The sequence below is a fragment of the Moschus berezovskii genome, chromosome 8 (assembly GCF_049115385.1).
Source record: "Moschus berezovskii isolate FMDL1 chromosome 8, NW_MosBer_1.0, whole genome shotgun sequence".
NCBI lineage: Eukaryota > Metazoa > Chordata > Mammalia > Artiodactyla > Moschidae > Moschus > Moschus berezovskii.
In genome coordinates, this window is record NC_142467.1 from 111,526,997 (window position 1) to 111,550,687 (window position 23,691).

The 23,691-nt window shown below is 43.1% G+C and overlaps 1 protein-coding gene across 4 annotated transcripts in view; it reads left to right on the forward strand.

The window, feature by feature from the left end:
* Window positions 1–22,010: 22,010 nt before the first annotated feature.
* The window catches only part of CNOT6 (CCR4-NOT transcription complex subunit 6), a 94,121-nt gene continuing 92,440 nt past the window's right edge, over window positions 22,011–23,691 (forward strand). For 2 of the 4 annotated variants that reach the window (XM_055431531.2, XM_088839282.1), the window contains exon 1: window positions 22,011–22,403. The gene's annotated coding sequence lies outside the window, so the exon portion shown is untranslated. The remainder of the gene's footprint in view (window positions 22,404–23,691) is intronic. The other 2 variants (XM_055431528.2, XM_055431530.2) reach the window with 1 other exon arrangement.

Below are 23,691 nucleotides of genomic sequence, written 5' to 3' on the forward strand. Positions count from 1 at the left end.
GTGCTGCACAAGGCCCAACACTGTCCATTCCTAGTACTATCTTAAGTGGCACAGATAACTGAGTTCAGTCCTCGAGGAAGAGAGCACTAGAGGGTGGGGCTCATCCAGGAAGCTCCCCAGAGAAAGCAGCCCGAAGGTGAGAGAAAGGGGAGCAGCAGGCGGTGCACGTGGGCGAGGCCACAGTGGTGAGAAGGTAACAGGCAGGAGTCCAGGGGTCTACAAGCAGAGGAAATTGGCTGCAAGCGTCAGACATTTTTTATCTCTCCCTTAAGCATCAGGAGGAAACAATTTACAAGTGTCAAATTTTTTTCCTTCTCTATACAAAATTAAAAGGAGGTTTCTCTTAAAATTCTGTGTTGCCATGATGACACCTGGTTCCACCCGAACTTAACTTTTCTCAGATCTTGAGCTGACCAATGCATTTTTCTTATGGAAATGGTTTTCTTAACCTATGTTAATGAAACTACCTCTTTGCTTTGGAATTTGCCTTTCTTCAAAATCATTACACCAAAGACTTTTTTTTCTTTCCTCAAACCCTGGGTTGATAATAGCTCAGTTCAGTTCAGTTCAGTTCAGTCGCTCAGTCGTGTCTGACTCTCCGCGACCCCATGAATCACAGCACGCCAGGCCTCCCTGTCCATCACCAACTCCCGGAGTTCACTCAAACTCATGTCCACAGAGTCGGTGATGCCATCGACCAACCTTGATAGTATATTAAAAAGCAGAGACATTACTTTGCCAACCAAGGTCCGTCTAGTCAAGGCAATGGTTTTTCCCGTGGTCATGTATGGATGTGAGAGTTGGACTGTGAAGAAGGCTGACCGCCGAAGAATCGATGCTTTTGAACTGTGGTGTTGGAGAAGACTCTTGAGAGTCCCTTATACTGCAAGGAGATCCAACCAGTCCATTCTAGAGGAGATCAATCCTGGATGTTCATTGGAGGGACTGATGCTAAAGCTGAAACTGCAATACTTTGGCCACCTCATGCGACGAGTTGACTCACTGGAAAAGACTCTGATAATAGCTCAACAAACCAGTATTCATATCAATTGTTTTATGGCTGGGGGATGACACACCTTGTGCCATCCTATCTCAAAAATACATATTGTGGGAGAGGGGTCTGGTGAAATTCCCTTACCCTTGAGGTGTCTTTCTTATCTGAATAATAGCTTTCTAACAGACATAAAACATCTGGCTAAAGACCAGCAGGGGGGCACTCTATCTGCCCCCTTCTGATGTCTATGTCAGAAGCTTTGTCTATCTCTTTTATACTTTAATAAAACTTTGTCACACAAAAGCTCTGAGCAATCAAGCCTTGTCACTGGCCCCGGATTGAATTACTCTCCTCTGGAGGCCAAGAATTCCAGCATCTTTCACAGCTCAGCAACAACCTTTCAGTGGTATTGGGAGGGAAGAAACGGTGACTCAGGTTAGCAGCAGTAACAATCTTGGACCACCCCCCACCCCCCCAGGGTTTTCCAGAAGCCAGGGAGCCGAGGTGGAAAGGGTTATCCCTCTATAACAAGATGGGTTATCCCTCTATAACAAGACAGGTTATCCCTGTCTTGTTCTTCCTGCACCAGCCCCAGCTAAGAAGCCCTGGGCAGATACCCAGGGGCAACTGGCACACTCTGCTTTTAGCAGAGATTCGAGGTGGGTTGGGAGGACTAATAGGAGGGAGGAGGCCCTGGGGCCCTGAGCCAAGGCCCTACCCTACACTCAAGATAAGAATCCAGAGAGCTAAGGGGAGGGGGTGACAAAGGGGACCACCCCATCCAGCTATTGTGCAAGAAGAAAGGAATGTTTCTGGTCAAATTTCAAGGGAACTTGTGGAAACTGTTTACTGGTCCTGGGTCAGCTCCAGTAGACTCACTCCCCACTGACCTAGATCTGAAGTGTGGAAGATAAGGGAAGCATTTCTCATTGTCAGGGAGAAGACATTCTCATCCCAGTTTACAGACAAGAACATTGGAACTCAAGGAGTTGATAAAGCAGCCAAAGGTTGAGGCAGGTGGGAGCAGGCTGGGAGAAGTGCAGAGTTTCTAACTGCTGACACTGGCTTGTGGAAGGAGGGGCTGGATGGGCTTCTTCTGGGAACGGGCAAACCTCTGGGGCAGTTGCAATGACTGACGTGGAGAGCAGGAGGGTGAGAGTCTGGAAGACCGACAAGAGTCAGGGGTGCAGAAGCCAAGGTGATCTTGGGTCAGCAGGGGCAGAGCCATACTGTGGATTGATCCAAAGGGTAGGGTCAGTTCAGGAGGCAGGGCATCAGGAGCGGCCCAGGAGTATCACTTGGATCCTACTTAGAGGCCTCTGGGGTTTCCTGGAACCAGCATAGTCACCCAGTGTTTGAGGCCTTCTGTGTTCACATTCCTGAACCCTTCTAGTCAATCCCATGATTCTGTCTTTAGATAGGTCTGTCTTTTATCTCACCGTAAGCACGTTTAGTCCCATCTCACAACTGACTGCCTGAAATAGTCTGTACTTACAAACTGCAGCTTACCAAAATTCTGAGCTTCTGTCCCCGCTTCCAGTTTTATCTCACAAAGGCCTTCCAGGAAGCATTTCCTGACCACTCCTGCCACAGGCACCCGGAATTTCTCTGGGTCCTGGAACATATCAGTGAATCACTCAACACTGGCAGAAATACTAGTGTGTGTCAGGCACTCACAGAGAAAAGAGTATGCACCATCCTCACTTCTTGGAGCTGATGTCATTGAGAAGACAGCCAGCCAGGGGAAGGAGCAAATACACCATGGCAACTTTGACATGGACTAGTGAAGGGGATCGGAGAAGGCAATGGCAAGCCACTCCAGGACTCTTGCCTAGAAAATCCCATGGACAGAGGAGCCTGGTGGGCTACAGTCCATGGGGTCGCTACTAGTCAGACAAGACTGAGTGACTTCACTTTCACTTTTCACTTTCACACATTGGAGAAGGAAATGGCAACCCACTCCAGTGTTCTTGCCTGGAGAATCCCAGGGATGGCGGAGCCTGGTGGGCTGCTGTCTATGGGGTCGCACAGAGTCGGACACGACTGAAGCGACTTAACAGCAGCAGCAGCAGCAGTAAAGGGGATGATCAGTGTGCTGAGAATGGAGATGAGAGGAGAGGCCTCTCTCAGGTAGGGAGGAAACCTGCTACAGAAGCCTGCTGGCATTCCTGAGTGGGCCTGAGATGGAGAAGGAAGAGGAGGCTGGCGCTGCCTGTGGCGAACAGAGGCCCCGGCAGAGTGGACAGATTGTGTGCACTGAATTGGAGAGTTCAATGTTGGATCCTGGGACATATTTGAAGCCATGGAAGTCATCTGGTTCAAGATGATGTTCTTGGACCAGGGTGGTCGCAGTAGAAATAAGAAATAAATGGATTTGGGAAGCAAATCCTTCACTACTACCCACCCTTCCAGACGGATTTCAGTTGTACTCAGAACAGCCATTGCAGGTATGTTCCCAGTTCCCAAACCATGCACTTTCTGCCAGATCTGGACCAACTCCCAAGCTCCTCCCAGACACCACACTTCAGGGTCCACAGGCACCCCAAATCCCATAGGGCCAAATGAAACTTACATATCTTCCACCCATCCCTCAATCCCCTGATCACCCCGGGCTCCTGTTTCTCCTCCTGCATACTCTATCAGAGCGATGTTGCAACTGTCACTACTCTAGACCAGTGCCTTCAGACTTTGAGGGACACATGTGTGTGTGTGTGTGTTCAGTCGTTTTAGTTGTATCCGACTCTTTGTGACCCTATGGAGTGTAGCCCACCAGGCTCCTTCTCTAGGCAAGAATACTGGAGTGGGTTGCCATGCCATCCTCCAGGGATTCCTGACCCAGGGATCAAACCTGAGTCTTCTGCAATTCCTGAATTGCAGGCAGATTCTTTACTGCTGAGCCACCAGGGAAGTCCAAGGCACACAGAAACCACCCAGATACAGGCACTGATTCAGCAGGTCTGGACGGTCCCAAATTTCAAGTTTGTGATAAGCACCCAGGTGCTGCCACTGCTACTGGTCCTTGGAGCCCAGTTGGAAGAATGTGCCTTGTGGCCTTCCCTCTCCCTCACCCACCCACCTCCACATCCTGAATACTTTTTGAGTCTGTCCTTCTCCTTTCCTCCTACCACACCTGCTTTCAGGTCCCATGATCTCTAACCTGGGCTGTTTCAGCACCTCCTGATCAGTCTTCCTTTGGTTCATGTTGCTAAGGGTTGTCCCCAGGAGAAATCAAATGTTTCATGAGAAGTACTACTTGGTCAGGCATCTTGACCACAATTGCCAACAGGGTTCTGGTCAAGGGCAGCTGCAGAGTTGAAGATGCTCCTTACCACTGACTCTGTGCCAGGCTGGAGGATGTGTGCAGAGTGGAGTCCTGGAGGGGCATCAAGATCAAAGCCAGCAAACGGGCTCTAATGGAGTCATCCCATCAACCCTGGGACCCATTGGACAGCAGACCCGAAGGTCCTGGGCCAAGGAAGGACACTACATAATGATCAAGTGATCAACCCAAGAAGAAGATATAACCATTGTAACTATTTATGCACCCAGCATATGAGGTTCTTAATGTGAGGTGAGTTGAGGTGATGTCGCTCAGTCGTGTCCGACTCTTTGTGACCCAGTGGACTATAGCCTACCAGGCTTCTCCATCCACAGGATTCTCCAGGCAAGAATACTGGAGTGGGTTACCATTTCCTTCTCCAAGGGATCTTCCCGACCCAGGGATCAAACCCAGGTCTCCCGCATTGGAGGCAGACGCTTTAACCTCTGAGCCACCAGGGAAGCCCATAAGGGGAAATCAACAGTGACACAGTGAGAGTAGGGGACTTTAACATCTCACTTACACCAATGGATAGATCATCCAGATAGAAAACTAATAAGGAAACAAAGAGTCACATTTTGGGGCAGCGAATTTTGCTCTCCTATGATACGGACACACTGCACAGGAAACATCCCCAGGTCCTCCCTAAACTAGTAGTGAAAGTTAATGATGTTGCTGGCATTATCATCTGTCACTTGATTTATGATAATTTTACAGGACAGATTTAAAGCAAAAAATTTCATTTTAGTTTTTAATCTTAGCAAAGTTTTAAATAAGAGATTATATTAGATGACAATACATTTTGGTTTTTTCTCTTTTTAAAATTTTTACTGGAGAAGATGGCAGAGGGATAAGACGGCGAGACCACTCTCTCCCCCACAAATTCATCAAAAGAACATTTGAACGTGGAGTAAAGTCCACAAAACAACTTCTGAATACTGGCAGAGGACATCAGGCTCCCAGAAAAGCAGCCCATTGTCTTCTAAAGGAGAGAGAAGAAATCCAGCTCCACCCACCAGAACACCGACACATGCTTCCCTAACCAGGGAACCCGGACAAGTCACCCGTCCAACCCCACACACAGCGAAGAGACTACATAATAAAGAGAACTCCACAAACTGCAAGAAGAGGGAAAGGCCACCCCAAGCAAAGCAATATAAGCAAGATGAAGAGGCAGAGAAATACCCAGCAAGTAAAGAAACAAGATAACTGCCCACCAACACAAACAAAAGAAGAAGATATAGGGAATTTACCTGATAAAGAATTTCAAATTTTGATGGTGAAAATGATTCAAAATCTTGAAAGCAAAATGGAGTTACAGATAAATAACTTGGAGAAAAGGATTGAGAAGATGGAAGAAAGATTTAATAAGGACTTAGAAGAAATAAAAAAGAGTCAATATACAATGAATAATGCAATAGATGAGATCAGAAACACTCTGGAGGGAACAAACAGTAGAATAACAGAGGCAGAAGACAGGATAAGCGAACTAGAAGATAGAATTGTAGAAATAAATGAAACAGAGAGGAAAAAAGAAAAACAAATTAAAAGAAATGAGGACAATATTAGAGACCTCTGGGACAATGTTAAACGCTCCAACATCTGAATCATAGGAGTCCCAGAAGAAGAAGACAAAAAGAAAGACCATGAGAGAATACTTGAGGAGATAATAGTTGAAAACTTCCCTAAAATGGGGAAAGAAATAATCACCCAAGTCCAAGAAACCCAGAGAGTCCCCAACAGGATAAACCCAAGGCAAAATACTCCAAGACACATATTAATCAAATTAACAAAGATCAAACACAAAGAACAAATATTAAAAGCAGCAAGGGAAAAGCAGCAAATAACACATAAGGGGATTCCCATAAGGATAACAGTTTCAATAGAAACTCTTCAGGCCAGGAGGGAATGGCAAGACATACTTAAAGTGATGAAAGAAAATACCCTACAGCCCAGATTACTATACCCAGCAAGGATCTCATTCAAATATGAAGGAGAAATCAAAAGCTTTACAGACAAGCAAAAGCTGAGGGAATTCAGCATCACCAAACCAGCTCTCCAACAAATGCTAAAGGATCTTCTATAGACAGAAAACACAGAAAGAGTGTATAAACTTGAACCCAAAGCAATAAAGAAAATGGCTACGGGATCGTACTTATCAATAATTACCTTAAACGTAAATGGGTGGAAATTTTCAAAAAGGCTAGGAAACAATTCTCATAGCCATCAATAGTTCAGTGTTGAGTTCATGAATAGTTTTTAAAGTTTGGGACAAACTGTAGTATTTGCTATTTGAAGTACTATTTGTAATTGGCATATTACGATGTAACATTGGTCTTCATTTCCAACTTAAAACGCCTAAAAATGCCTAACAGGTTTTTAGATTTGTGAATTTTAGTTGAAATGTATTTTACGATGTTACTAAACCTGCAGAAATATTGAAATATTTCAGAGAACTTATTCACTGTACATTTAATTTATTTTATTTATAAAAGTTATGAACTGTAGAAAGTTTTACTTGTTGGGTCAAATGCTTGTTGCTTCAAAGGCTTGTTGCATTTGAAGTGCTAGTTACAAGAAAATCAAATACCTTCAATGTATAAATGCTATTAAGTTTTTAAAGGACTCTGGAGTATAAGTAAGTTTGTTTAAAGAAATTTAGTCTGTTCAACTTGAATCAGCTCTGTCAAACATTAATTAAAAGCCTCATTAAAAAAAAATAAATTTTTACTGGAGTATTGTTGCTTTACAATGTTGAGTTAGTTTCTGTTGTACAGCAAAGGGAATCAGTTATACATATATATATATCTAATCTTTTTAGATTCCTTTCCCGTTTAAGTCACCACAGAGTACTGAGTTCCCTGTGCCATACAGTAGGTTCTCGTTAGTTATCCATTTTATATATGGTAGTATATATATATATGTATATATATATGTCAATCCCAATCTCCCAGGTCATTCCACCCCCCGCTTCTCCCCTTGGCAACTGTAAATTTGTATTCTACATCTGTGACTGTTTCTGCTTTGTAAATAAGTTCATCTCTACCAGTTCTCTAGATTCCACACATAAGAGATATTATATGATATTTATCTTTCTCTTTCTGACTTACTTCATTCTGTACGACAATCTCAAAATGGAATTGGCATTGTTTTGGTCCTTTGAACAAAATAATATTCCATTGTATATATGTACCACATCTTCTCTATCCATTCCTTTGTAAATTATAATACATTTTGAATTAGGGAAAGAAAAGAATAAAAACGCCAAACTTCTATCAGTTTACTCAAAATAAAAATACATATAAAATTATATAAATATAGGTTAACTCTTTCCACTATGTAAATTTATGCTGCTGTTTGAAAGGCTTGAAAATTATTTTTCAAGTTTTTAATGTCCAACTCAATCCCTCAATAAAGTATAACTATATTTTCTGAATGCTAGTTTCTGGGAAGGCTTCCCTGGTAGCTCAGCTGGTAAAGAATCTGCCTGCAATGCAGGGGATCCCAGTTTGATTCCTGGGTTGGGAAGATCCCCTGGAGAAGTGATAGGTTACACACTCCATATTCTTGGGCTTCCCTGGTGGCTCAGACAGTAAAGAATCTGCCCGCAATGCGGGAGACCTGGGTTCGACCCCTGGGTTGGGAAGATCCCCTGGAAAAGGGAAAGGCTACCCACTCCAGTATTCTTGCTTGGAGAATCCCCATTTATAGAGGAGCTTGGAGGGCTACAGTCCATGGGTTGTCAAAGTATCAGACATGACTGAGCGACCAAGCACAGTTTCTGGGAAACTACTCCATGTGCTCAATCAGTGGGTCTCAGATTTTCATAGTGTGTACTAAAATCACTTGTTAAAATGCAGATACCCTAGCCCCAATAGAGACTGTGATTCTGTCTCTTCTGGGGAATTAATATTTTATAAGAAAAAAAACAACAAACCAAAAAAACAGTTCAGGAGACAAAGATGCCCATTCAACTTTGGTTCTGGCTGCTTTTCTTCCCTGATGCTAATGGCCCCACCCGGCGGTCTTAGGGTGAATTACAGGCACTCCTAAAGGAAGGTTACCAGATGAAAGGTTACCCTTTCTAGGGCAGGGTACAGGCTCAGGACATACAGTATCTCTTCTAATTTTCCTCAAAAGTCCTTTCATGAGATAGCCTCATCCCATATCACTGATGGAAAAACAGACTCAGAAAGTAGAGGTGACTTGCCTTATTGATTGTTTTGCAGTTTCTACAAATATCGTTATGCTGTACACTTGAAACTAATATAATGTTATTTGTTAGTTATACCTTAATAAAAGTAAAGATAAAAAAGGAAAGGGAGTATGACAGTTAAAGTTTTCCACAGAGAAACGGGGGGTGGGTGAATTGGGTTGCAGCAGAACCTCCTTAGGTCCTCAAGGTCACCCAACCCAGGGAGAGTTCAGGAACTATTCTCAGCTGCACAGGGGGCCCAAAAGTACAGGGCTGGCCAAGGCCAGGGACACCTAGTCTCTCCCAGGACAGCTCTGTGGTGGCAACTACTAGCCAGCAAGCCCTGCCTGGTTTTTCTTCCCTGTGCATGCAAACAGAAGAACAAGAGCCATTTGGCACTTGAGGAAACACTAATAGAATCCCCATATTGCATATTTTATCCTCACCTAAATGATGTCCACAGGCTTCCCTGATGATTCAGATAGTAAAGAATCTGCATGCAATGCAGGAGACCTGGATTCGATCCCTGGGCTGGGAAGGTCCCCTGGAGAAGGGAATGGCTACACACTCCGGTACTCTTGCCTAGGAAATCCCATGGATAGAGGAGCCTGGCAGGATACTGGGGGTTATAAGGAATTGGACACAACTGACCAACTATAATTCTCACTTTTTTTTTCAAATATGTCCACAACTTGCTTTTTCTTTTTGTGTGGTTTTCAGATTTTGTTGTTGTTTAGTCGCTAAGTCATGTCTGACTCTTTGTGATCCCACGTTCTGTAGCCCACCAGGCTTCTTTGTCCATGGGATTTCCCAGACAAGAACACTGGAGTGGGTTGCCATTTCCTCCTCCAGTGGATCTTCCTGACCCAGGGATCAAACAGACCCTTGAGAGGTAGATTCTTTACCACTGACCTGCCTCTTGACAAACCTGTATGCTGGTCAGGAACCAACAGTTAGAACTGGACATGGAACAACAGACTGGTTCCAAATAGGAAAAGGAGTACGTCAAGATTGTATATTGTCACCGTGCTTATTTAACTTATACGCGGAGTACATCATGAGGAATGCTGGGCTGGAAGAAGCACAAGTTGGAATCAAGATTGCCAGGAGAAATATCAATAACCTCAGATATGCAGATGACACCACGCTTATGGCAGAAAGTGAAGAGGAACTAAAAAGCCTCTTGATGAAAGTGAAAGAGGAGAGTGAAAAAGTTGGCTTGAAGCTTAACATTCAGAAAACTAAGATCATGGCATCCGGTCCCATCACTTTGTGGCAAATAGATGGGGAAACAGTGGGTGACTTTATATTTTTCTGGGCTCCAAAATCACTGCAGATGGTGATTGCAGCCATGAAATTAAAAGACGTTTACTCCTTGGAAGGAAAGTTATGACCAAACTAGACAGAAAATTGAAAAGCAGAGACATTACTTTGCCAGCAAATGTTCATCTAGTCAAGGCTATGGTTTTTCCCGTGGTCATGTGTGGATGTGAGAGTTGGACTATAAAGAAAGCTGAGTGTCAAAGAATTGATGCTTTTGAACTGTGGTGCTAGAGAAGACTCTTGAGAGTCCCTTGGACTGCAAGGAGATCCAACCAGTCCATCCTAAAGGAGATCGGTCCTGGGTGTTCATTGGAAGGACTGATGCTGAAGCTGAAATTCCAATACTTTGGCCACCTGATGCGAAGAGCTGACTCATTTGAAAAGACCCTGATGCTGGGAGGGATTGGGGGCAGGAGGAGAAGGGGACGACAGAGGATGAGATGGCTGGATGGCATCACCAACTCAATGGACATGAGTTTGGGTAAACTCAGGGAGTTGATGATGGACAGGGAGGCCTGGTATGCTGCGGTTCATGGGGGCGCAAAGAATCGGACATGACTGAGCGACCGAACTGAACCGAGCCACCTAGGAAGCCCCTTTGAGATGTATTCATTGTAAATAAATCAAGTAGTTAAAAATTTCAAAGTTCCTATGTATGCATATTTCACAATTTATTGAATGACATGTAGGTTGATTTGGTATGGCTTTGTTCTGGTTTCTACAATTACAAATAATGCTTAACAGCCCTGTGGCTTTGAAAAGTTACTTCGAACCTCTCTGAGCTTTTGTTTACAGAAGCTCAGTTTACAGATATTGATCTGTAAAATGAGGGTAACACTAGGTTTGCAATTAGGATTAAATGAATTCATAAATGTAAACAGCATATCTCAATAAAGATAATTTTGTGCCCAGGGAAAATTTGGCATTGTCTGGAGACATTTTTGGTTGTGACAACTTGGGGAAGAGGATGCAGCTGTTACTGGAAGGTAGGTTAGAGGCTAATGTTACTCTGGTAGGCAGAGGCCAGGGATGCTGCTAAATATCCTACATTGTACAAGACAGCCCCCATGCGCAAAGAATTATCCAGCCTAATATATCAGTAGTGCTAAAGTTGAGACATCCTGGAATAGTTCATGGCACAAAAAAAAGCACTCAGTAAGCATTAGTTTTGAATTGGTGTTGGAGTAGACTCTTGAGAGTCCCCTGGACTGCAAGGAGATCAAACCAGTCAATCCTAAAGGAAATCAGTCCTGAATATTCATTGGAAGGACTGATGTTGAAGCTGAAACTCCAATACTTTGGCAAGCTGATGCGAAGAACTGACTCATTTGAAAAGACCCTGATGCTGGGAAAGATTGAAGGCGGGAGGAGAAGGGGACAACAGAGTATGGGATGGCTGGATGGTATCACCAACTCGATGGATATGAGTTTGAGCAAGCTCTGAGAGTTGGTGATGGACAGGGAAGCCTGTTGTGCTGCAGTCCATGGGGTCACAAAGAGTTGGACATGAGTGAGCAACTGAACTGAACTGAAACATTAGTTATTTTTCAAGAGCAGCAGTGAAGATTCTCTTATTTTCTATATACAAGCATAAGAATCTCTTATAGAAATAATCACTGCCTAAAAATACTCATAAAACATTTACCAAAATTATTTTACTCAGCCATAAAGAGCACCTTAAATTCTAAAATGCAGCAATTGTGCAAAGTATTTTCTTACCAAGAAGCAATAGTAGGGAATTCAACTACAAAAGGAGAACTTCTTCCTGCCCCACCATTACCTCCCACACCTACTAGAATTCCAAGGCTACCAGAATTTTTAAATTTCATAAGTAGCTCTTTTCAAAAAGAGTAACATAGAGTGAAATATTAATTTATAAAGTACTATCAATAATATATCATATATTAAAAGCTACTGAGCATAACCAAAAGAAAATGCAGGAATAAAACACACCACAATCTTATAAAATTTTATAAAATAAACATGTTTTAAGTTTTTAATTGAAGTATATTTGATTTGCAATATCACATTAAGTTTCAAGTGTACAGCACAACAGTTCCACTATATACGTGGGTTTGTGTATAAGACTCTGCACTCCCAATGCAGGGGGCCCAGGTTCGTTCCCTGGTCAGGGAACTATATACAACATACCACAACTAAGACATGGCACAGCCACATCAATAAATATATTAAAAAGTTTGGAAGCTAGAAAGCAGATATTGACACATAACTGACTTAGACTCCAGATAACCCAAACAATAAGCCAATGAGGAAAGCTGAGAAACTCAATTAAAACCTCAAACTGGATTAAACCCCTGAACCACAACCTGAACCACATGATCCACCAGCAGCTGCAGAGCAGCAGAGTTCCTGGCTACCACAGCTCGCACTCCACAAACAGTACACTGGTGATGGTGGTATCTGCCTGCAGCAGCAGCAAAGTCTCGGAGTGTCCCAGATTGCACACTATAATCAGGGACTAGTAGGCCCTGCAATGGCACCAGCAGGAACAAGCTATGCCTCCCTGACCTTCACCAGCGGCCGAAGGAGACCCAGCGCCAGTATATTCTGCTGCAGACATCAAGCAGCAGGCACACTAAGGAAGTACATCCTGCCCCAACAGATGGCACCAGTCAGCACTGAGCAGGAGCCAAGCAATACTAGTACAAAGCCGACAACTGTGCATGACAAGGACTCAGAAAACTAAACTGTCATTGGTACGGAATCTACATAAGCAGATAGAAACCACGGACTAACGTGGTGACTGCCTGAAAACACTGAAGATTAAGTGGGACTGAGAGTGCCCTCACAAAATAACCAAAATGGAAGAGTACTGTAGAAAACCACTCATACAAAGATGCAGGAAGACCACCATCCAAATGAGAAAAGATAGTCAAGTGAGGCCAATACTGAGATGAATCAGATGTTGGAATTATCTGACAAGGATTTGAAAGCAGCTGGCATAAAAACCCAGATGGTCAATACTGAAATCAGATTGATTATATTCTTTGCAGTTGAATATGAAGCTCTATACAGTTAGCAAAAACAAGACTGGAGCAGACTGTGGCTCAGATCATGAACTCCTTATTGCCAAATTCAAACTTCATTTGAAGAAATTAGGGAAAACCACTAGACCATTCGGGTATGACCTAAATCAAATCCCTTATGATTATACAATAGAAGTGACAAATAGATTCAAGGGATTAGATATAATAGAATGCCTGAAGAACTATGGACAGAGATTTTTAACACTGTACAGGAGGCAGTGAACAAAACCATCCCCCAAAAGAAGATATACAACAACAAGGAAAAATGGTTGCCTGAGGAGGCCTTACAAATAGCTGCAAAAAGAAGAGAAGCAAAAAGCAAAGAAAAAGAAAGATATATCCATCTGAATGCAGAGTTCCAAAGAATAGCAAGAAGAGATAAGAAAGCCTTCCTCAGCAATCAACGCAAAGAAACAGAGGAAAACAACAGAACAGGAAAGACTAGAGATCTCTTCAAGAAAATTAGAGATACCAAGGGAACATTCCATGCAAAGATGGGCTTGATAAAGGACAGAAATGGTATGGACCTAACAGAAGCAGAAGATATTAAGAAAAGGTGGCAAGAATACACAGAAATACTACACAATAAAGATCTTAATGATCCAGTTAACCATGATGGTTATGATGGTCAACCATGGTTAACCATGATCACTCATCTAGAGCCAGACATCCTGGAGTGTGAAGTCAAGTGGGCCTTAGGAAGCATCACAATGAACAACCTTGTGCAGGTGATGCAATTCCAGTTGAGCAATTTCAAACCTAAAAGATGATGCTGTGAAAGTGCTGTACTCAATATGCCAGCAAATTTGGAAAACTCAGCAGTAGCCACCAGACTAGAAAAGACAGTTTGCATTCCAATCCCAAAGAAAGGCAATGTCAAAGAATGTTCAAAATACTGCACAATGCACTCATCTCTCACACGAGCAAAGTAATGCTCAAAATCCTCCAAGTCAGGCTTCAACAGTACATGAGCCATGAACTTCCAGATGGTCAAGCTGGACTTAGAGACAGGAACCAGAGATCAAATTGCCAACATCCATTGGATCATCGATAAAGCAAGAGAGTTCCAGGAAAACATCTACTTCTGCTTTATTGACTACACCAAAGCCTTTGACTGTGTGGATCACAACAAACTGTGGAAAATTCTTCAAGAGATGGGAATACCAGACCACCTGACCTGCCTCTTGAGAAACCTGTATGCAGGTCAGGAAGCAACAGTTAGAACTGTACATGGAACAATGGACTGGTTCCATATTGGGAAAGAAGCATGTCAAGGCTGTATATTGTCACCTTGCTTATTTAACTTACATGGAAGAGTGCATCATGAGAAATGCTGGACTGGATGAAGCACAAGCTAGATTTAAGATTATAGGGAGATATATCAATAACCTCAGCTATGCAGATGACACAACCCTTATGGTAGAAAGTGAAGAGGAAGTAAAGAGCCTCTTGATGAAAGTGAAAGAGGAGAGTGAAAAAACTGGCTTAAACTCAACATTTAATAAACTAAGATCATGGCATCTGGTCCCACCACTTCATGGCAAATGATGGGGAAACAATGGAAACAGTGACAGACTTTATTTTCTTGGGTCCCAAAATCACTGCAAATGGTGACTGCAGCCATGAAATTAAAAGACGTTTACTCCTTGGAAGAAAAACTATGACAAACTAAGTACCATATTAAAAAGCAGAGACATTACCAACAAAGGTCTGTATAGTCAAACTATGGTTTTGCCAGTAGTCATGTATGGATGTGAGAGTTGGACCATTAAGAAAAGTTGAATACCAACGAAATGATGCTTTTGAACACTGGTGTTGGATAAGACTCTTCAGAGTCTTTTGGACTGCAAGTAGATTAAACCAGTCAATCCTAAGGGAAATCAGTCCTGAATACTCACTGGATGGACTGACGCTGAAGCTGAAGCTCTAATACTTTGGCAAACCTGATGCGAAGAGCTGACTCACTGGAAAAGACCCTGATGCTGGGAAAGATTGAAGGCAGGAGAAGAAGGGGACAACAGAGGATGAGATGGTTGGATGGCATCACCAACTTGATGGACACGAGTTTGAGCAAGCTCCAGGATTTGGTGATGGGCAGGGAATCCTGTCCTGCTGAAGTCCATGGGGGTCACAAAGAATCAGACACTAATGAGTGACTGAACTGGCATAAAAACACTTCAACAATCAATTACAAATTATCTGGAAACACATGAAAAAAGTTTCAGCAGAGAAAAACTTTACAAAAAAAAAAAGAATCAAATGAAAACTGTAGAACTGAAAAATACAACATCCAAAATTTAAAACCTCACTGAATAAACACAACACTAGATTGAAGATGATAGAAGATAGAATCATCGAACTTGATGACAATCTGAACTACAGAGAATAGAAAAATAATAAACACAGACTCAGGGACCTGTGGGTCTATAATAAAGGATCCATATAATCAGGGTTAGAGGTGCAGAGGAAGATGTGGGACCAAAAAGATAATGAAAGAAATAATGGTTGAAAATATCCCAACCTTGGTGAAAGACAAACCTACAGTTTCAAGAACCAGAGAGAATCCCAAATATGAGAAACCAAAATAAATCCACATTAGGACACATCACAATTATACGTCCGTAAAGAGATCAATTCTGGGTGTTCATTGGAAGGACTGATGCTAAAACTGAAACTCCAATACTTCGGCCACCTCATGCGACGAGTTGACTCACTGGAAGAGACTCTGATGCTCGGAGGAACTGGGGGCGGGAGGAGACAGGGACGACAGAGAATGAGATGGCTGGATGGCATCACCAACTCGATGGACATGAGTTTGAGTGAACTCCGGGAGTTGGTGATGGACAGGGAGGCCTGGCGTGCTGTGATTCATGGGGTCGCGAAGAGTCGGACACGACTGAGCGACTGAACTGAACTGAAACTAAAAACAAACGGAAAAAATTGAAAAAGCTAGAGAGAAATAATGTACTACTTACAAAGCAACAGCAATTCAAACAACAGTGGATTTCTCTTCTGAAACCATGGGGCCAGAAGGGAGTGGCATAACAGTTTTCAAATGCTGAATGAAAAACTGTAAACTCTGAAGTGTAAATCTGGTGAAACCATCCATCATAAAAGAGAAGGCAATAAAGACATTCGCAGATAAAGGACTTCTAGAATTTATTGCCAGCAGATCTATTCTTAAAGAATGGCTAAAGGGAATTCACTAGAAAGAAAGGAACTCATGACAGAAGAGACTGGGCCCTCAGAAAAGAAAGAATGATACAATTAGTGATCAGAAGTAAACACAATAGATTATCCATTACCACAGGAGTTTCCTTAATTATATTTTAGGGATGAAGCCAAAAGGTGCTATAATGTTTAATGTATTGACAGTATAACTTTAATGGGGGGCTTTCTTGGTGGCTCAGCTGGTAAAGAACCCACTTGCCAATGCAGGATACACAAGAGATGTGGGTTTGATCCTTAGGTTGGGAAGATTCCCTGGAGAAGGAAATGGCAATCTTCTCAAGTTTTCTTGCCTGGAAAATTCCATGGACAGAGGACCCTGGCAGGCTACAGTCCAGGGGGTCAAAAAGAGTCAGACATGACTAAACGCACACACACACACATATATTGACAATTGCTTTCAATGTAAATAGTCTAAATACACCAGTTAAAAGACAGACTTGGGAAAAAATACAGATTTGGAAGAGTGGATTCAGTTCAGTTCAGGTCAGTTGCTCAGTTGTGTCTGACTATTTACGACCCCATGGACTGCAGCATGCCAGGCCTCCTGTTAATCACCAACTCCTGGTGTTTACTCAAACTCATGTCCATCAAGTCAGTGATGCCATCCAACCATCTCATCCTCTGTCGTCCCCTTCTCCTTCCACCTTCAATCTTTCCCAGCATGAGGGTCTTTTCAAATGAGTCAGTTCTTTGCATCTAGTGGCCAAAGTATTGGAGTTTCAGCTTCAGCATCAGTCCTTCCAATGAACATTCAGAACTGATTTCCTTCAGGATGGACTGGTTGGATCTACTTGCATTCCAAGGGACTCTCAAGAGTCTTCTCCAACACCACAGTTCAAAAGCATCAATTCTTTGGCACTCAGCCCTCTTTATAGTCCAACTCTCACATTGATACATGACTACTGTCAAAACCATAGCCTTGGCTAGACGGACCTTTGTTGGCAAAATAATGTCTCTGCTTTTTAATATGCTCACTAGGTTGGTCATAACTTTCTTCCAAGGAGTAAGCATCTTTTAATTTCATGGCTGCAGTCACCATCTGCAGTGATTTTGGAGCCCCCAAAAATAAAGTCTGTCACTGTTTCCATTGTTTCCCCATCTATTTGCCATGAAGTGATGGGACCAGATGCCATGATCTTAGTTTTCTGAATGTTGAGTTTTAAGCCAACATTTTCACTCTCCTCTTTCACTTTCATCAAGAGGCTCTTTAGTTCTTCTTCCCTTTCTGCCATAGGGTGGTGTCATCTGCATATCTGAGGTTATTGATATTTTTCCCTGCAATCTTAATTCCAGCTTGTGCTTCTTCCAGCCCAGCGTTCCTCATGTTGTACTCTGCATATAAGTTAAACAAGCAGGGTGACAATATACAGCCTTGACGTGAAAGTGAAGTTGCTCAGTCTTGTCCAACTCTTTGCGACCCCATGGACTGTAGCCCACCATGCTCCTCCGTCCATGGGATTTTCCAGGCAAGAGTACTGGAGAGGGTTGCCATTACCTTCTGCAAAGGATCTTCCTGACCCAGGGATCGAACCCATGTCTTCCGCATTGTAAGCAAGACGCTTTACCGTCTGAGCCACCAGGGAAGTCCTTTCCCTATTTGGAACCAGTCTGTTGTTCCATATTCCTTGTCCATTTCTCACTGTTGCTTTCTGACCTGCATACAGATTTCTCAAGAGGCAGGTCAGGTGGTCTGGTATTCCCATATCTTTTAAGAATTTTCCACAAACTGTGGGAAATGGATTAAAAAATAATAACTCAACTCTATGTTCTTTATAAGAAATTCACTTCAAACATGATGACAGAGGTAGCTTCAAAGTAAAAAGATGGAAAAAATATGTCCAAACCCAGATGGCTTCAGTGGAGTATTTTACCAAACATTCAAAGAATTAATAAATTATTTTAATCTATTTCAGAAAATAAGAGAGGAAGGATGCCTTCCAACTAATTTTATGAGCCTATACTATTCTGATCCCCAAATCAGATGAAAACAGCACAACAAAGAAAACCACAGACCATTATCCCTCACAAATTTAGATGCAAAAATCCTCAGAAAAATTTAGCAAACTAAAGAAAATATAAAAAGATGATATACCACAACCAAGTGGGGTTTATCTTTCCAGTTATAAAGGTTGGTTACATATTTCACAACCAAGACTGAAGGTCATATGAACATTTCAATTTACACAGGAGAAACATTTGACTAAATTCAAGTTAATCATTCATGATAAAAATTCTATGGAATAAAAAGGAACTTAATTTCATAAAGAACATTTACAAAGCCAATAGAGAACATCACACTTAATGGTATGACTTTCCCCGAGACTGAGAAAACAAGGCAACAATATCTGCTTTCACCACTCCTACTCAACATAATACTGGAATTTCTAAACACTGTCACAAGTCAAGAAAATGCAAAAAAAAAAAAAAAAACACATCCAGATTGGAAGAAATGAAATAAAACTTTCTCTACTTGCAGACAACATGCTTGTTTATGTTGTAAATTCCAAGGAATGTATAAAAATCATCTAGAATTAATAAAGTGAGTTCAGAAAGACGGCAGGATACAAAGTTACTATAAAAATGTATTTCTATATGCTGATGACATTCAAGTGAAAAACCAAAACTAAAGATACCACTTAGAATTGCTCCAAAGAAATGAAACAGGTATAAATCTAACAAAATATGCCCAAGATCATATGGTAAAATTTATGAAATGCTGATAAAGAGACATAACTTGTTCAAGATTTGAAAGATTCAACATAGCAAAGATACTAATTCTTCTCAAACTCATTTACAGATTTACCACAATCCTTAACGAAATCTCAACAAGATTTCTTTTTATAAACATAGAAAGGCTTATTCAAAATTTTAGATGGAAAGGCCCTAAAATAGCAAAAACAAATTAAAAAAAGAAAAGTGGCAGTAATCATTCTTTTAAATGTGAAGTGTTTGCTACTAGTTACAATAATAATAACAGTATCATATTAGCAGAGGGATAGTCATATAGATTAATGGAACAGATAGAAAATGAAGAAATAGATCTACATAAATTTGTTCATCTACTTTTAACAAAGGAAAAAAATCATTACAGTGAGAGAGAGGAAGTGTTTTCAGTAAATGGTGCTAAAGTAGGTACCTATAGCAAAAACAAAAAGCCTTAAACTAATCCTTCAACTTTATACAAATTTTAACTCAAAATGGTGAGTTTTTACAAGTATGTAAAATGTAAAACTTCTAAAAAAAATAGGATAAAATATTCAAGATTAGGCAAAGAGTTCTTAACCAAAAGTATGATTCATAAAAGGAAAACTTGATTAACAGAACCTTATACAATCTAAAACTTTTGCTCAGCAATTGATCCCATTAATGAATATGAAAAGACAAATTATGGATTGGAAATATTTGCAAATCACATATTTGACAGAGTATTCGTGTGTGGAATTTACAAAGAACATCTCAGACTCAAGATTTAAAAAGACAAACAATCTAACTTTTAAAACAGGCAAAAAATATGCATAGATGTTTTATGAAATAAGATATGCATATGGAAAATAAGCACATGAAAAGACATTCAACATCATTAGGAAAATGCCAAATAAAACTGCATACCAAATAGAACTACAAACCATTCATAATTATAGAAATAAATACAGTAATAACACAAATGATGGTGAGGATGTGGAGAAACTGGATCCATGATAAATTGCTGCTGGGACTGTAAAATGATACAGAGTAATATAATTTTTGTAAATGATATCTTGATCCCTTTTTGATGCCCTGGCTAGAGGTTGGTCAGTTTTCCTTCTTGAGCGCCCAATTTAGCCCAAACTCCCAACTGTTGATTTACTGGGCTCTCATACTCCTAGCCATTATTTGTTGTTTTTGCTGTCAGTCACTAAGTAACGTCCGACTCTTTGCAACCCCACAGACTGCAGCATGCTAGTCTCTCCTGTTCTTCACTATCTCCCAGAGTTTGCTCAAATTCATGTCCACCGAGTCAGTGATGCTCCTTCTCCTTACGCCTTCAATCTTCCCCAGTATCAAGGTCTTTTCCATGAGTCCGCTCTTCGCATCAGGTGGCCAAAGTATTGGAGCTTCAGCATCAGTCCTTTCAATGAATATTCAGTTTTGATTTTCTTTTAGGATTGACTGGTTTGATCTCCTTGCAGTCCAAGGGACTCTCAACTGTCTTCTCCAGCACCACAATTCGAAAGCAGCAAATTTTCAGCACTCAGCCTTCTTTATGTTCCAACTCTCACATCTGTACACAAATGGAAAAAAACCATAGCTTTCACTATAGGGATCTTTGTCAGCAAAGTGATGTCTCTGCTTTTTAATATGCTATCTAGTTTTGTCATAGCTTTTCTTCCAAGGAGCAGGCATCTGTTAATTTCATGGCTGCAGTCACCATCCACAGTAATTTCGGAGTCCAAGAAAATAAAATCTGTCCCTGCTGCCACTTTTATCCCTTCTATTTGCCATGAAGTGATGGGACCAGATGCCATGATCTTCGTTTACTGAAGGTTGAGTTTTAAGTCAGCTTTTTCAGGCTCTTCTTTCACCCTCATCAAGAGGCTCTTTAGTTTCTCTTCACTTTGTGCCATTAGAGGGGTATCATTTGCATATCTGAGATTGTTGATATAACCTCCAAACCTTGATTCCAGTTTGGGAGTCATCCAGCCCAGCATCTCACATGATATATACTCTGCAAATAAGTTAAATAGAAAGGGTGACAATACACAGCCTTGTCGTACTCCTTTCCCAATTTTGACCCAGTCCGTTGCTCATTATTGGATTTTAACAAGTCTGCAGGGTGTGCCTCTCGCCCCTATGCTGTGACCTTACTCCTGGCAGGCTGGAGCCTGATTCTTCTCTCTGCCCTGGTTGGAGCACAGGGCCTTGACCACTAGTTAACTAATGCACATTCATGCAAACATCATCTGTCAGCTCAGTCCTTTCTCTGCTTATTTTCAACCACCACCTTAATAGAACATCTTGATCTTTGAACACAGCTCAGGACAGTTACATCCGGCTAGGATCCCACCACCAGAATTGTCCTTGAATTTACTAGACCATTCATTTATGTACTGAAACGGGCCATTAACTATTATTTTCTGCAGGAGATCAATCCTGGATGTTCATTGGAGGGACTGATGCTAAAGCTGAAACTGCAATACTTTGGCCACCTCATGCGACGAGTCGACTCACTGGAAAAGACTCTGATGCTGGGAAAGGTTGGGGGCGGGAGGAGAAGGGGACAACGGAGAATGAGATGGCTGGATGGCATCACCGACTCTGTGGACATGAGTTTGAGTGAACTCCGGGAGTTGGTGATGGACAGGGAGGCCTGGCGTGCTGTGATTCATGGGGTCGCGGAGAGTCGGACACGACTGAGCGACTGAACTGAACTGAACTGAGGCCAGAAGAATCATTCACGACTAAACATCTTGTCTTTAGAGAGATCGAGATACTGGCTAAGCTCAAAAGTCTGAAAGCCTGTCCTGTTTCCAAGTAACTGACAGGCCAAATGAAAGGGAGGAAGATCAAAGAAAAAAGAAGAGAGGGACAAAATGAACAGCCTGAGAAAAAAGAAAAAAAAAAAAGAATAAAAGAGTTAGTTGGAAGACTGGGAGCGTTAAGAAGATGATTAAGTAGAGATGACAAGGCAGTAAAAGAGAAGAGAGCAGGAAGAGAACTCAGACCCTGAGAGGCGGGCACCGGTCAGCGCTCCCCAGAGCCCGGGACGAGGGAGAGGGCGGGGCCTGCGCAAGCTGCGAGCGGAAGCGACCGCCCCGGATGCGGAGTGGTCGCGCCCTGCGGCGGCGGCCAATGGGCGCCCGGGATGTTGGAGCGGCAGCGTCGGCCGCGGCGCTCGCTCCTCGCTCGCCGCAGCGGGGTGAGGTGGGGGAGGGGGACGGCGGCCGCCGCCATGATGCTTGTTTGCTTTCAATGAAAACAAGGGGGACGCGGAGGAGGAGGAGGCGGCGGCGTCGGTGGCGGCGGCGTCGGCTGCGCGGAGGCGAAGGCAGCGGTGGGTGCAGCGAAAAGGGAGAGGCCGGAGGCCGAGCGGCCGGGAGGGCGTAGTGGCGGCCAGTCGAGGAGGCTGAAGCGGGCGGCCGCCGCGGTGGATCTCGGAGGGGGAACAAAGAGCGGCGGCTGAGGCGGCAGAGGAGCGGCGACGGCGGCGCTGCAGCTGCGGGCGGGACTGGTATGGTGGTTCCACAGGTCAGACCCCGCTGCACTCACAGGGAGGAGGCGGCGGCAGCGGCGGAGGAAGGCGGCGCACCCCGAGAGGTGAGCGAGACCGGCCCGAGGCCCAGCCGGGCGCTGCTCCTCGCACTGGCGGCGCACGGGCCGCCCTCAGTCGTGTCCCGGGGACCGTGGCGCGGGGCACTCGAGCGGGAGCGCCGTACGTTTTGTGGGCGGCGGGCCTGCAGCCTGGAGGAGACGGCGGCTGTTGAGGGGTCCCTGGATGCGCAGCCGTCGCGATCCGGCTGATTCCGGGACCGCGCCCCCGCGCAGAGTGCGGGGCCGAGGGGTGTTGATTGACGGCGGGGGTGGGGGCAGTGCCCTGGCTCTCCACTCTGGCTCTGGTCACTCGCAGGAGGAGAGTTGGTGTGTGGGACTCTCGGCCAGGATGGGTGGCAACTTTGGAGAAGTGGCAGTGTGGGATTGCGCGAAGTGTAGTATGGAACTTCGCGGTTACCGCAGAGCGGGAAACTGTTTCCCCCAAGTGTGTTTAAAATTAAGTTTTAGGCAGTTATTTTTTTTGAGGGGTGGAAATGGATTGGGAGGATTGGAATGGCATGGTTAAAGAAGCACTTAGCAGCAGATGGAGAGATTAGAATATTGCTGAGGACTCAGAGATACAATTACTTGAAGCTTTTATGTTTAATAACCTAAATCTTATCTTTCCTCTTTTTAAAGTACCAGTCATTATTTTCTTCGGAAACTTTTTTTTTTTCTTTTGACTCTTCTCCTTCTATACCTTTCTTGAAGAGCTTGCTAAGCAGTACCTGTAACCGTTTCTTGAACTGTTAACTGTAAAAGACCGCGTTGTGAATGGTCGTTTTGCTTGTCCTTTTTGGACGTGTTATTGTGTTAAACTGACGTTTAAATAATTTCCATGAATATGAGTTCCCATACTTATTTCCTGGGTGGCTTCCCTGGTGGCTCAGAGGTTAAAGCGTCTGCCCCCAATGCGGGAGACCCGGGTTCGATCCCTGGGTCGGGAAGATCCCCTGGAGAAGGAAACGGTAACCCACTCCAGTATTCTTGCCTGGAGAATCCCATGGACGGAGAAGCCTGGTAGGCTACAGTCCACGGGGTCGCATAGAGTCGGACACGACTGAGTGACGGAACGGATACTTATTTCCAGGTGGATTGTCCCATTAGTGGTAGTGCAGAATATTCTTGCCTCTTTGTGTCTGGGGATTTTAATTTTGGGGAGGAAAAGAGTGAATATGAACAAGTGAAAAATAAAAGGGAATATAGTTACACCCCTGGTGGGCTTCCGTCTATGGGGTCACACAGAGTCGGACACGACTGAAGTGACTTAGCAGCAGCAGCATAGTTACACTTT